Source organism: Meleagris gallopavo, unplaced genomic scaffold, assembly GCF_905368555.1.
Source record: "Meleagris gallopavo unplaced genomic scaffold, MGAL_WU_HG_1.1 scaffold_5, whole genome shotgun sequence".
Taxonomy (NCBI): Eukaryota; Metazoa; Chordata; class Aves; order Galliformes; family Phasianidae; genus Meleagris; species Meleagris gallopavo.
Window position 1 is genome coordinate 51,129 of NW_028147019.1, and position 12,156 is coordinate 63,284.

A 12,156-nucleotide genomic window follows, 5' to 3' on the forward strand; every position below is an offset into this window, starting at 1 on the left:
GAGTGCTTGGCTTGTAAGCCTGCTTGTCCCATGGTTTTGTATCATGGAAGTCTCAAAACTGAACCTCAAGGATCTCGCTGGCATCCTTCTTTGGCTCCTAGCTTTACAGGTGTGCCATCCAGGGCTGTGGTGAGTTGGCAATAAACAACTCCATCAGAATCCAGTTTGCAGTCAGAACTTCCTACAGCACAACGGGAACATTTTGGGCAAAGCAAAGCTGTCTCATTTTCCATAGGATTCCCTCCTCCCCCAGGTCTGCAGCCTTCAGCCTGTTGACATGGCAATGCTCTTCCAACACCTTTGGGACAACTCCACGCACACTGCAGGCAAAGTGTTTTTCGTTGGTCTGCTACGTAACGCAGGAGCTGAGGGCTGTCACAAGTGCAAGGAGAAAGGAGAACAGCGTGGTGGTGCAAAGAGAGCAGCACTGAAAAGACCACGTCCTGCTGCTGCCCGTGGCCGTGGCTCCAGGGAAGCAGCAGCACAGCTCCAAGGCAGCAGAGAGGGAGCGCCCAGCGGGCGGTGAGGGGCAGCCCCACAGACACCAGGGCTGCTGCTCCGTGTGGCACTGGGCTCTTGGTTCCTGCAGCCTCCTGTGTGCAGGGCTGCTCTCTGAGATCCAGAGCAGGTGGGAGCTGAAACAAATGATATTCTGATTATTTCTTTATCTATTCAAATAGCTTGGTTGCTTTCGTACATTAGGATTGCTGGACAGAAGGCAAAGGCGTAAAATAAAGAAGAAATGTGATGAACAGCATTGCTTTATTGGAATTAAAATTACCATAGGAACAACAAACAGGGAGGGAGGGCGAAAGAGATGAAATAAAGGCAGTTTGAACTTTTCCCAAATTTTTGATAGCCACGTGCTGAGCATGTTACTGATGCCGAAGCAACAAATCTCCAAACAGTTTCCTGAGAGCATCCTTCAGCTCCTGGTTCCTCACGCTGTAGATGAGGGGGTTCACAGCTGGAGGCACCACCGAGTGCAGAAATGACACCACCAGGTCCAGGGGTGGGGAGGAGAGGGGTGGGGGCTTCAGGTAGGCAGCAAAGGCACCAGTGCTGATGAAGAGGGAGAGCACGGCCGGGTGAGGGAGGCAGGTGGAGAAGGCTTTGTGCCGTCCCTGCTCACAGGGCATCCTCAGCACGGCCCTGAAGATCTGCACATAGGACACAGCAATGAATACAAAGCACCCAACGCCAACCGAGGCGCGAGTTCCCTTCGGATGCCTGAGGTTTGGAGCAGCAGAGTTTGAGGGTCTGGGGGAGTTCACAGAAGAGCTGGGTCACAGCACGGCCTTGGCACCGAGGCAGTGGAAATACATTGGCTGCGTGCAGCAGGGAATTTAGTGGCCCAGGCGGCCGCTGCCAGGGTGGCAAAAGCTCTGCTGTCCATGGGGGGGGGGGGGGGGTTGAGAGGGGTCCCTACTGGGGGGGGGGTGACTACTGGGGTTTGTTTATGGTGGGGGTCTTTGTGAGGGGGGTCTCTATTGGGGGAGGTCTGTATTGGGAGGGGTCACTATTGGGGTTTGTTTATGGCTGGGTCTTTGTGAGGGGGGGGTCTCTATTGGGGGAGGTCTGTATTGGGGGGGTCACTATTGGAGGGGGTCTCTATTGGAGGGGGTCTCTATTGGGAGGGTCCCTATTGTGGGAGGTTTGTATTGGGGGGGGTCACTATTGGGGTTTGTTTATGGTGGGGGTCTTTGTGAGGAGGGGGTCTCTATTGGGGGAGGTCTGTATTGGGGGGGTCACTATTGGGGTTTGTTTATGGCAGGGGTCTCTATTGGAGGGGGTCTCTATTGGGGGGGTCTCTATTGGGGGGGGTCTCTATTGGGGGGAGTCTCTATTGGGAGGGTCCCTATTGTGGGAGGTTTGTATTGGGGGGGGTCACTATTGGGGTTTGTTTATGGTGGGGGTCTTTGTGAGGGGGGTCTCTATTGGGGAGGTCTGTATTGGGGGGGGTCACTATTGGGGTTTGTTTATGGTGGGGGTCTCTATTGGAGGGGGTCTCTATTGGGGGGGTCTCTATTGGAGGGGGTCTCTATTGGGGGGGGTCTCTATTGGGAGGGTCCCTATTGTGGGAGGTTTGTATTGGGGGGGGTCACTATTGGGGTTTGTTTATGGTGGGGGTCTTTGTGAGGGGGGGGTCTCTATTGGGGGAGGTCTGTATTGGGGGGGGTCACTATTGGGTTTGTTTATGGTGGGGGTCTCTATTGGAGGGGGTCTCTATTGGGGGGTCTCTATTGGAGGGGGTCTCTATTGGGGGAGGTTTATATTGGGGGGGGTCACTATTGGGTTTGTTTATGGTGGGGTCTTTGTGAGGGGGGTCCCTATTGTGGGAGGTTTATATTGGGGGGGGTCACTATTGGGGTTTGTTTATGGCGGGGGTCTCTATTGGAGGGGGTCCCTATTGGGGGGGTCTGTATTGAGGGAGATCTGTATTGAGGGAGGTTTCTATTGGGGAGGTCTGTACTGGGGGGGGGGTGGGTCCCTATTGGGTTTGTTTATGGTGGGGGTCTTTGTGAGGGGGGGGGTCTCTATTGGGGGAGGTCTGTATTGGGGGCATCACTATTAGGTTTGTTTATGGCGGGGGTCTCTATTGAAGGGTGTCTCTATTGGGGGGGTCCCTATTGTGGGAGGTTTTGTATTGGGGGGGTCACTATTGGGGTTTGTTTATGGCAGGGGTCTCTATTGGAGGGGGTCTCTATTGGGGGGGTCACTATTGGAGGGTGTCTCTATTGGGGGGTCCCTATTGTGGGAGGTTTGTATTGGGGGGGGTCACTATTGGGGTTTGTTTATGGCGGGGGTCTCTATTGGAGGGGGTCCCTATTGGGGGGGTCTGTATTGGGGAGGTCTGTATTGAGGGGGTTTCTATTGGGGGAGGTCTGTACTGGGGGGGGGTCCCTATTGGGTTTGTTTATGGTGGGGGTCTTTGTGAGGGGGGGTCTCTATTGGGATGGGGGTCTCTATTGGGGGAGGTCTGTACTGGGGGGTTTACTACTGGGGAGGTTTGTTTATGGCTGGGTATTTGTGAGGGAGGGTTTCTATTGGAGGGGGGTCTTCTATTGGGGGGGTCCCTACTGGGGGAGGTTAGTATTGGGGGGGGGTCACTATTGGGTTTGTTTATGGTGGGCATCTTTGTGAGGGGGGGGTCTCTATTTGGGGGAGGTCTGTATTGGGGGAGCTCTGTACTGGGGGGGGGTCACTACTGGGATTTGTTTATGGTGGGGGGCTTTGTGAGGAGGGGTCTCTATTGGGGGAGGTCTGTACTGGGGGGGGTCACTACTGGGATTTGTTTATGGCGGGGGGCTTTGTTGAGGGGAGTCTCTATTGGGGGGGGTCACTTCTGGGGGAGGTCTTATGGGGGGGGTCCCTATTGGGAGAGGTCTGTATTGGGGGGGTCCCTACTGGGTTTGTTTATGGTGGGTGTCTTTGTGAGGGGGGGGTCTCTATTAGGGGGAGATCTGTATTGAGGGGGGTCACTATTTGGGGTTTGTTTATGGTGGGGTCTTTGTGAGGGGGTTCTCTATTGGCGGGGGTCTCCAATTGGGGAGGGTCGCCATTGGGGGAGCTCTGTATTGGGGGGGGAGGTCACTACTGGGGGCGGTTTGTATTGGGGGGGGGGTCACTACTGAGGTTTGTTTATGGCGGGGGGCTTTGTGAGGGGGGGTCTCTATTGGGGGGTCATTATTTGGAGGGTCCCTTTTGGGGGCAGTCATTGGGGGGGTAGTTTTGGGGGAGTCCCTGTTTGGGGGGTCATTACTGGGGGGGGTTACTATTTGGGGTGGGGGGTCATTATTTGGTGAGGCTTTCTTTTGCGGGGGGTCTCTATAGGGGGGGGTCATTATTTGGGTGGGATCTCCATTGGGGGGGTCGTATATTTGGGGGGGGGGGGTCACAATTTTGGGGGTGGGGGAGGTCATTATTTGGTGAGGTTCCCTTTTGGGGGGGGGGTCTAGGGGGGGGCTCTATTGTGGGGGGGTCTCTATGGGGGGGCGTTATTTTTGGGGGTTCCTTTGAGGGGAGTCATTATTGGGGGGGTATGTTTTGGGGGATCCTGTTTGGGGGGTCATTACTGGGGGGGGTCACTATTTTGGGGGTGGGGGGGTCACTTTTGGGTTGTGGTGTGTTTCATTTAGGGGGTCCCCCCTGCTAATTTTCCCTCTGCCCCCCCCCCCCCCCCAGCAGCCTCGCCAGTTTCTTCGAGTGAACCCCAAAAATGAGGGGGGGATCCCAAGAAATGGGAGAACCCCCTCCTAAAATTGGGAGCCCCCTCCCCAAAAAAAAAAAACCTGGGACCCCCCCCCAGCGTGGCACCATCCCCCCCCCCCTTCCCCCTTTTAAGAATCCCCCAAAAAGAGGAGCCCCAAAATTGGGGACCCCCCCCCCTCCGTCCCAACCCCCCAAACTGGGATCCTATGCAACTGGGATCCCCTAAACTGGGACGCCCTCCAAACTGGGACAGCCTCAAACTGGAACCTTATGGAACTGGGGTCCCCCAAACTGGGATACCCCCCAAACTGGATCAACTTAAACTGGGATCCCCCCCAGACTGGGGCAGCCCCAAACTGGGGCCCTATGGGACTGGAATCACCCAAACTGGGTTACCCTTAAACTGGGATCCCCCATACTGGGATCCTATGGGACTGGGATCCCTCAGACTGGGACACCCTAAACTGGAACCCATTGAACTGGGACAGCCCCAAACTGGGATCCCCCAAACTGGGATCTCCCTATACTGGAATCCCCCATAATGGGAACACCCCAAACTGGGATCTCTCAATCTGGGATCAGCCCCAAACTGGGATCCTATGGAACTGGGAACTCCCAAACTGGGATCTCCCCAAACTGAGACACCCTAAACTGGAACCCTATGGAACTGGGACAGCCCCAAACTGGGATCACACCAAACTGGGAGCAGCTTAAACTGGGATCCTATGGAACTGGGATCCCCCAACTGGACCCTATGGCACTGGGATCCCCCAAACTGGGATCTGCCCATACTGGAATCATCCCCAAACTGGGATCCTACGGAACTGGGAGAGCCACAAACTGGGATCCCCCCAAATGGGAACCCCAAACTGGGACCCTATTGAACTGGGATCCCCCATACTGGGACAGCCACATATCATACTGGGATCCCCATTACTGGGGCCTATGGACTGCGATCCCCCAAACTGGGACACCTAAACTGCAACCCTATGGAATTGGGACAGCCCCAAAATGGGATTCTGCAAACTGGGATCACCCAAACTGGGATCGCCCCAAACTGAGATCTCCCTATACTGGAAACCCCCATAATGGGAACACCCCAAACTGGGATCCCTCAACTGGAATCAGCCCCAAACTGGGATCCTATTGGAACTGGGAACTCCAAATGGGATCTCCATAAACTGGGACACCCTAAACTGGAACCCTATGGAACTGGGACAGCCCCAAACTGGGATCACACCAAACTGGGAGCACTTTAAACTGGATCCTGTGGAACTGGAAACCCCCAAACTGGGATCCCCCAAACTGGGATCCTATGGGACTGGACCCCATATGGGATCCTCCAAACTGGGATCCTATGGAACTGGGATCCCCAAACTGGGATCCCCCATTACTGGAATCCTCCATAATGGAACACCCCAAACTGGGATCCCTCAAACTGGAATCAGCCCAAACTGAGACACCTAAACTGGAACCCTATGGAACTGGGACAGCCCCAAACTGGGATCACACCAAACTGGGAGCACCTTAAACTGGGATCCTGTGGAACTGGAATCCCCAAACTGGGATCCCCCAAACTGGGACCACACCCTTAAACTGGAATCCTAATTGAATTAGAAAAAAAAATAAAAAAAAAAAAGCCCCAAAACTGGGAATCCCCCAACAAAACTGGGACCCGCCCTAAAATGCTTTCCCCCCATCTGCTGCGCTTGGCCCCCGCCCACTCACTCAAACCCCGCCCCCTATACCCTAAAGCCCCACCCTCTCGCTCAGACCACTCCCACTGGTCGCTCAAAGCCCATCCCCCTCCCCAATGGGTGTGGCCTCCCGGCTCACGTGATGAATACAAGCCCGCCCCTTTTGCTGTGTAAGCTCCGCCCCTGGCAATCAAGCGCTGCTGCTGACCTATGGAGCCCATAGAATTGGGGGGGGGTTGGGGTCGGACCTGGAGACCCGATGGGGATTTTTGGGGGGGTCCGATGGGGTGGGAGAGGACGACCTCTGGGCCCTATAGAATGGGAGGGGGGGTCCTTCGGATCCTCTGGATTTTGAGGTGGTCCCATGGATCCTATACAATGGGAGGGGGGCTTTTTGGACCCATTGCGCAGTTAAAGAGCCCCCCTATGACGTCACAATGCCCATTATGACCTCACAGAGCCCCCATTGTGACGTCACAATGCCCATTATGACCTCACAGAGCCCCATTGTGACGTCACAATGCCCATTATGACCTCAAGGAGCCCCATTGTGACGTCACAATGCCCAACGAGCTTCCGCTTTATGACACAGGAACCTACTCGCCTCCCTCGGAAATAAAAAAGGGGACGCGGCCCCTTTAAGCCCTTCCCTTTCTCTCTAAGCCCCTCCCACTCCGCAACAAGCCCCGCCCACCGCTTCAGACAGCGCCCACCTCTCTGAGCCCCGCCCATCTCTCTAAGCCCCTCCCACAGCGGCAATATGCCCCGCCCACAGCCCTCCATAGCTTCACACTCCTCTATTTTGGGGGTGAAAAATGGCGATTTTGGTGCTCGGGGGAGGCGATGAGTAAATGGGGGCGGATTCTGGTGGCGTGTGGGAGAGGGCGGAAAGGAATGAAAGGTGGGCAGGGCCGAAAGCTGAGCAAAGCCCCATCGTCAACCCCCCCTGCATCCAAGCTCTATTTTTTATAAAAAGACAATGAACAGAGTTTTAAGGGATGAAAACATTGATGCGGATTCGGTGGCGTCGTGGGGGGACAGAAAGATATGTAAGGGAGTCACAGCATCAGATCCCCAGAAGATAAGCTACAAGCCCCATCAGTCAACCCGAATATACCACAGCCATCAGCACCCTTAAATATTTTGATAGAGCTCAAGACAGATCAGGTTCAAGAGAAACATGAAACAGATAGGGAGGATTCCAGGCATCAGGTCACCAGGAAAGATAGAGCTCCTGCATAGGGTCAACCACAATGGAAATGATAGGGAGCTCACAGCCATCAGGTCAACCCGTTAGAAATGATAGGGAGCTCACAGCCATCAGGTCATATAGCCCGTAGAACATGAGATAGGGAGCCACCATCAGGTCACCATGGAATGATAGGGAGCTCACAGCCATCAGGTCAACCCGTAGAAATGATAGGGAGCTCACAGCCATCAGGTCAACCCGTAGAAATGATAGGGAGCTCACAGCCATCAGGTCAACCCGTAGAAATGATAGGGAGCTCACAGCCATCAGGGTACCCGTAGAACGAAATGATAGGGAGCTCACAGCCATCAGGTCAACCGGAATGAAGGGGCTCACAGCATCAGGTCAACCTAAGATAGGGCACAGCCCATTGTGACGTCACACCATTATATCGCGGGCCCCATTGTGACGTCACAATGCCCATTTTGACTCACAGCCATGTGCCCCCATTTGACCTCACAGAGCCCTCCATTGTGACGTCACAATGCCCATTATGACCTCAAGAGCCCCATTGTGACGTCACAATGCCCAACGAGCTTCCGCTTTACGTCACAGGAACCGCCACCCCTCTCCCGGAATTGAAAAGGGGGACGCGGCCCCTTTAAGCCCTTCCCTTTCTCTCTAAGCCCCTCCCACTCCGCAACAAGCCCCGCCCACCGCTTCAGACAGCGCCCACCTCTCTGAGCCCCGCCCATCTCTCTAAGCCCCGCCCACAGCGGCAATATGCCCCGCCCACAGCCCTCCATAGCTTCACACTCCTCTATTTTGAGGGTGAAAAATGGCGATTTTGGTGCTCGGGGGAGGCGATGAGGAAACGGCTCCGGATTCTGGCGACGTGTGGGAGAGGGGGGAAAGGAATGAAAGGTGGGCGGGGCCGAAAGCTGAGCGAAGCCCCCATCGTCAACCCCTCCCCCTGCATCCAAGCTCTATTTTTTTATAAAAAGAGAATGAACAGAGTTTTAAGGAGGAAAAAAAAACAAGTTTGAATGCGATTCGGGGGCGATCGTGGGGGGGCAACACAAAGATCTGTAAGGGAGCTCACAGCCATCAGGTCAACCCTCAGAAATGATAGGGAGCTCGCAGCCATCAGGTCAACCCATGGAAATGATAGGGAGCTCACAGCCATCAGGTCAACCGATAAAACAGCAAGGGGGCACAGTCCCCATTGTGACGTCACAATGACCATTATGACCTCGCTGTGCCCCCATTGTGACGTCACAATGCCCTTTATGACCTCACAGAGCCCTCCATTGTGACGTCACAATGCCCATTATGACCTCAAGGAGCCCCATTGTGACGTCACAATGCCCAACGAGCTTCCGCTTTACGTCACAGGAACCGCCACCCCTCTCCCGGAATTGAAAAGGGGGACGCGGCCCTTTAAGCCCTTCCCTTTCTCTCTAAGCCCCTCCTACTCCGCAACAAGCCCACCCACCGCTTCAGACAGCGCCCACCTCTCTGAGCCCCGCCCATCTCTCCAAGCCCCGCCCACAGCGGCAATATGCCCGCCCACAGCCCTCTTAATCCTCACACTCCTCTATTTTGGGGGTGAAAAATGGCGATTTTGGTGCTCGGGGGAGGCGATGAGGAAACGGCTCCGGATTCTGGCGGCGTGTGGGAGAGGGGGGAAAGGAATGAAAGGTGGGCGGGGCCGAAAGCTGAGCGAAGCCCCCATCGTCAACCCCCCCCCTGCATCCAAGCTCTATTTTTTATATAAAAAAAGAATGAACGAAGTTTTAAGGAGGAAAAAAAAACAAGTTTGAATGCGATTCGGGGGCGATCGTGGGGGGACAACACAAAGAGCGGTAAGGGAGCTCACAGCCATCAGGTCAACCCATGGAAATGATAGGGAGCTCACAGCCATCAGGTCAACCATGGAAATGATAGGGAGCTCACAGCCATCAGGTCAACCCATGGAAATGATAGGGAGCTCACAGCCATCAGGTCAACCCATGGAAATGATAGGGAGCTCACAGCCATCAGGTCAACCCTTAGAAATGATAGGGAGCTCACAGCCATCAGGTCAACCCATGGAAATGATAGGGAGCTCACAGCCATCAGGTCAACCCATGGAAATGATGGCTCACAGCCGTCAGGAGGAGTGTGAGGATTTGGAGGGCTGTGGGCGGGGCCTATTGCAGCTGAGACTGGGCTAGGGGAGGTGGGCGGGGCCTACGTAGGTGGGCGGGGCTTCATTCGGGAGTGGGCGGGGCTTAGAGAGAGAGAAGGGGAAGCGCTCTGGATTTTGGGGTGGTCCCATGGATCCTATAGAATGGGAGGGGGGCTTTTTGGACCCATTGTGACGTCACAATGCCCATTATGACCTCACAGAGCCCCATTGTGACGTCACAATGCCCATTATGACCTCACAGAGCCCCATTGTGACGTCACAATGCCCATTATGACCTCACAGAGCCCCATTGTGACGTCACAATGCCCATTCTGACCTCACAGAGCCCCATTGTGACGTCACAATGCCCATTATGACCTCACAGAGCCCCATTGTGACGTCACAATGCCCATTCTGACCTCACACAGCCCCATTGTGACGTCACAATGCCCATTCTGACCTCAAAGAGCTCTATTGTGACGTCACAATGCCCATTATGACCTCACACAGCCCCATTGTGACGTCACAATGCCCATTCTGACCTCACACAGCCCCATTGTGACGTCACAATGCCATTCTGACCTCAAAGAGCTCTATTGTGACGTCACAATGCCCATTATGACCTCACACAGCCCCATTGTGACGTCACAATGCCCATTATGACCTCACAGAGCCCCATTGTGACGTCACAATCCCCATTCTGACCTCACAGAGCCCCATTGTGACGTCACAATGCCCATTATGACCTCATAGTTCCCCCATTGTGACGTCACAAAGCCATTATGACCTCACACAGCCCCATTGTGACGTCACAATGCCCATTATGACCTCACAGAGCCCCACTGTGACGTCACAATGCCCATTATGATCTCATAGTTCCCCCACTGTGACGTCACAATGCCCATTATGACCTCACAGAGCCCCATTGTGACGTCACAATGCCCAACAAGCTTCCACTTTATGACACAGGAACCTACTCCCCTCCCTCGGAAATAAAAAAGGGGACACGGCCCCTTTAAGCCCTTCCCTTTCTCTCTAAGCCCCTCCCACTCCACAACAAGCCCCGCCCACCGCTTCAGTCAGCGCCCACCTCTCTGAGCCCCGCCCATCTCTCTAAGCCCCGCCCACAGCGGCAATATGCCCCGCCCACAGCCCTCCATAGCTTCACACTCCTCTATTTTGGGGGTGAAAAATGGCGATTTTGGTGCTCGGGGGAGGCAATGAGGAAACGGCTCCGGATTCTGGGGGGGGGGTAGGAGAGGGGGGAAAGGAATGAAAGGTGGGCGGGGCCGAAAGCTGAGCGAAGCCCCCATCGTCAACCCCCCCCTGCATCCAAGCTCTATTTTTTATAAAAAAAAAGAATGAACAGAGTTTTAAGGAGGAAAAAAAAAACAAGTTTGAATGCAATTCGGGGGCGATCGTGGGGGGCAACACAAAGAGCTGTAAGGGAGCTCACAGCCATCAGGTCAACCCATGGAAATGATAGGAGCTCGCAGCCATCAGGTCAACCCATGGAAATGATAGGGAGCTCACAGCCATCAGGTCAACCCATGGAAATGATAGGGAGCTCACAGCCATCAGGTCAACCCTTAGAAATGATAGGGAGCTCACAGCCATCAGGTCAACCCATGGAAATGATAGGGAGCTCACAGCCGTCAGGATTTCTTAGATATCTCCACCCCGCCCCATAGAACCCCGTTCTTCCCCATAGGTCCCCATCCTGCCCCACAGATTTCTATCCTGCCCCATAGATCCCTATCCCGCACCACAGAACTTCCTTCTTCCCCAAAAATCTCCATCCTGCCCATAGATCCCTGTTCTGCCCCATAGAAATAAGATAGAATGTGTAGTGTTTTGCGAGTAAACTTGGAGTAATCTGGGAGTAAATGTGGAGTAAATTGGGACTAAATGTGGAGTAAAAGTGGAGTAAATGTTGAGAAGTGCGGGCGAAAATGTGGAATAAATAAATAAAAATATATAAATAAAAATAAATAAAATGTGAATAAATGTGGAGTAAGCGTGGGGTGATGTAAATGTGGAGTAAATGCAGAGTAAATTGGGAGAAAATGTGGAAATAAATGTGGAGTAACGTGGGAGTAAATATGGAGTAAATGTGGAGTATTTTGGAAGTAAATACGGAGTAAAGTGAGAGTAAAGAGGGAGTAAATCTGGAGTGAAGGTGGTGTAGATGCGGAGTAAAGGGGGTGGGCCTGTGATTGGAGGTGTAAATGGGGGTGGGAGCTGAAGTAGTGGGGACTGAATTCTTATTAGAGATGGAGTAAATCCGGAGTAAAGTGGTGTGAATGTGGAGTGAAGTGAACCTGGAGTAAAACTGGAGTAAGGTGGGTGTAAATCTGGAGTAAAGGGGGTGGATCCAGGATGGGGGTGTGAATGGGGAGAGAAGTGGGAATAGCAGAAGTAAAGGGGGAGTAAATCCTGAGTAAAGTGGGAGTAAATCTGGATTAAGGTGGTCTTAAATCCGGATTAAGGAGCTGCGGGGCTCGCACCACATTAAAGAGGGAGGGAACCCAATCGCCGGCGGAACCACCGCGCTCGAGATCCGTTTCCCGAGCGGACCCACTTCCTGTGATCACCAACTTCCGGTCTAGAAGCCACTTCCGCCCTCACCGCCCCCATTGTGGTGAAGGCTCAGAAGGGCGCGGCCGGGCCGAAAGCCACGCCTTCCGTTTCCTGTTTCTGACGCGCAGTGGTGACGTCATTTCTGCGCCGCTTCCGGCGCCGCCGCCATTCCTATCTCCGGACCGGCCCGGCCCCACCGGAACCGCCCGCGGGGTCGGGCCCGGATCCGCCATGGCTGAGGATTACCGGGACCGGGAGAGGCGCTGAGGCGGTAACGGAGGCAGCGGGGAAACCGGAAGGGGGGAAGG

At 54.3% G+C, this 12,156-nt stretch overlaps 1 long non-coding RNA gene and 1 pseudogene across 1 annotated transcript in view; both read right to left on the reverse strand.

The window, feature by feature from the left end:
• LOC104915571 (uncharacterized) overlaps nt 1-12,156 on the reverse strand; it is a 137,258-nt gene that overhangs the window by 27,560 nt on the left and 97,542 nt on the right. The window lies entirely within an intron of this gene.
• LOC100548320 (olfactory receptor 14J1-like) overlaps nt 794-12,156 on the reverse strand; it is a 22,087-nt pseudogene continuing 10,724 nt past the window's right edge.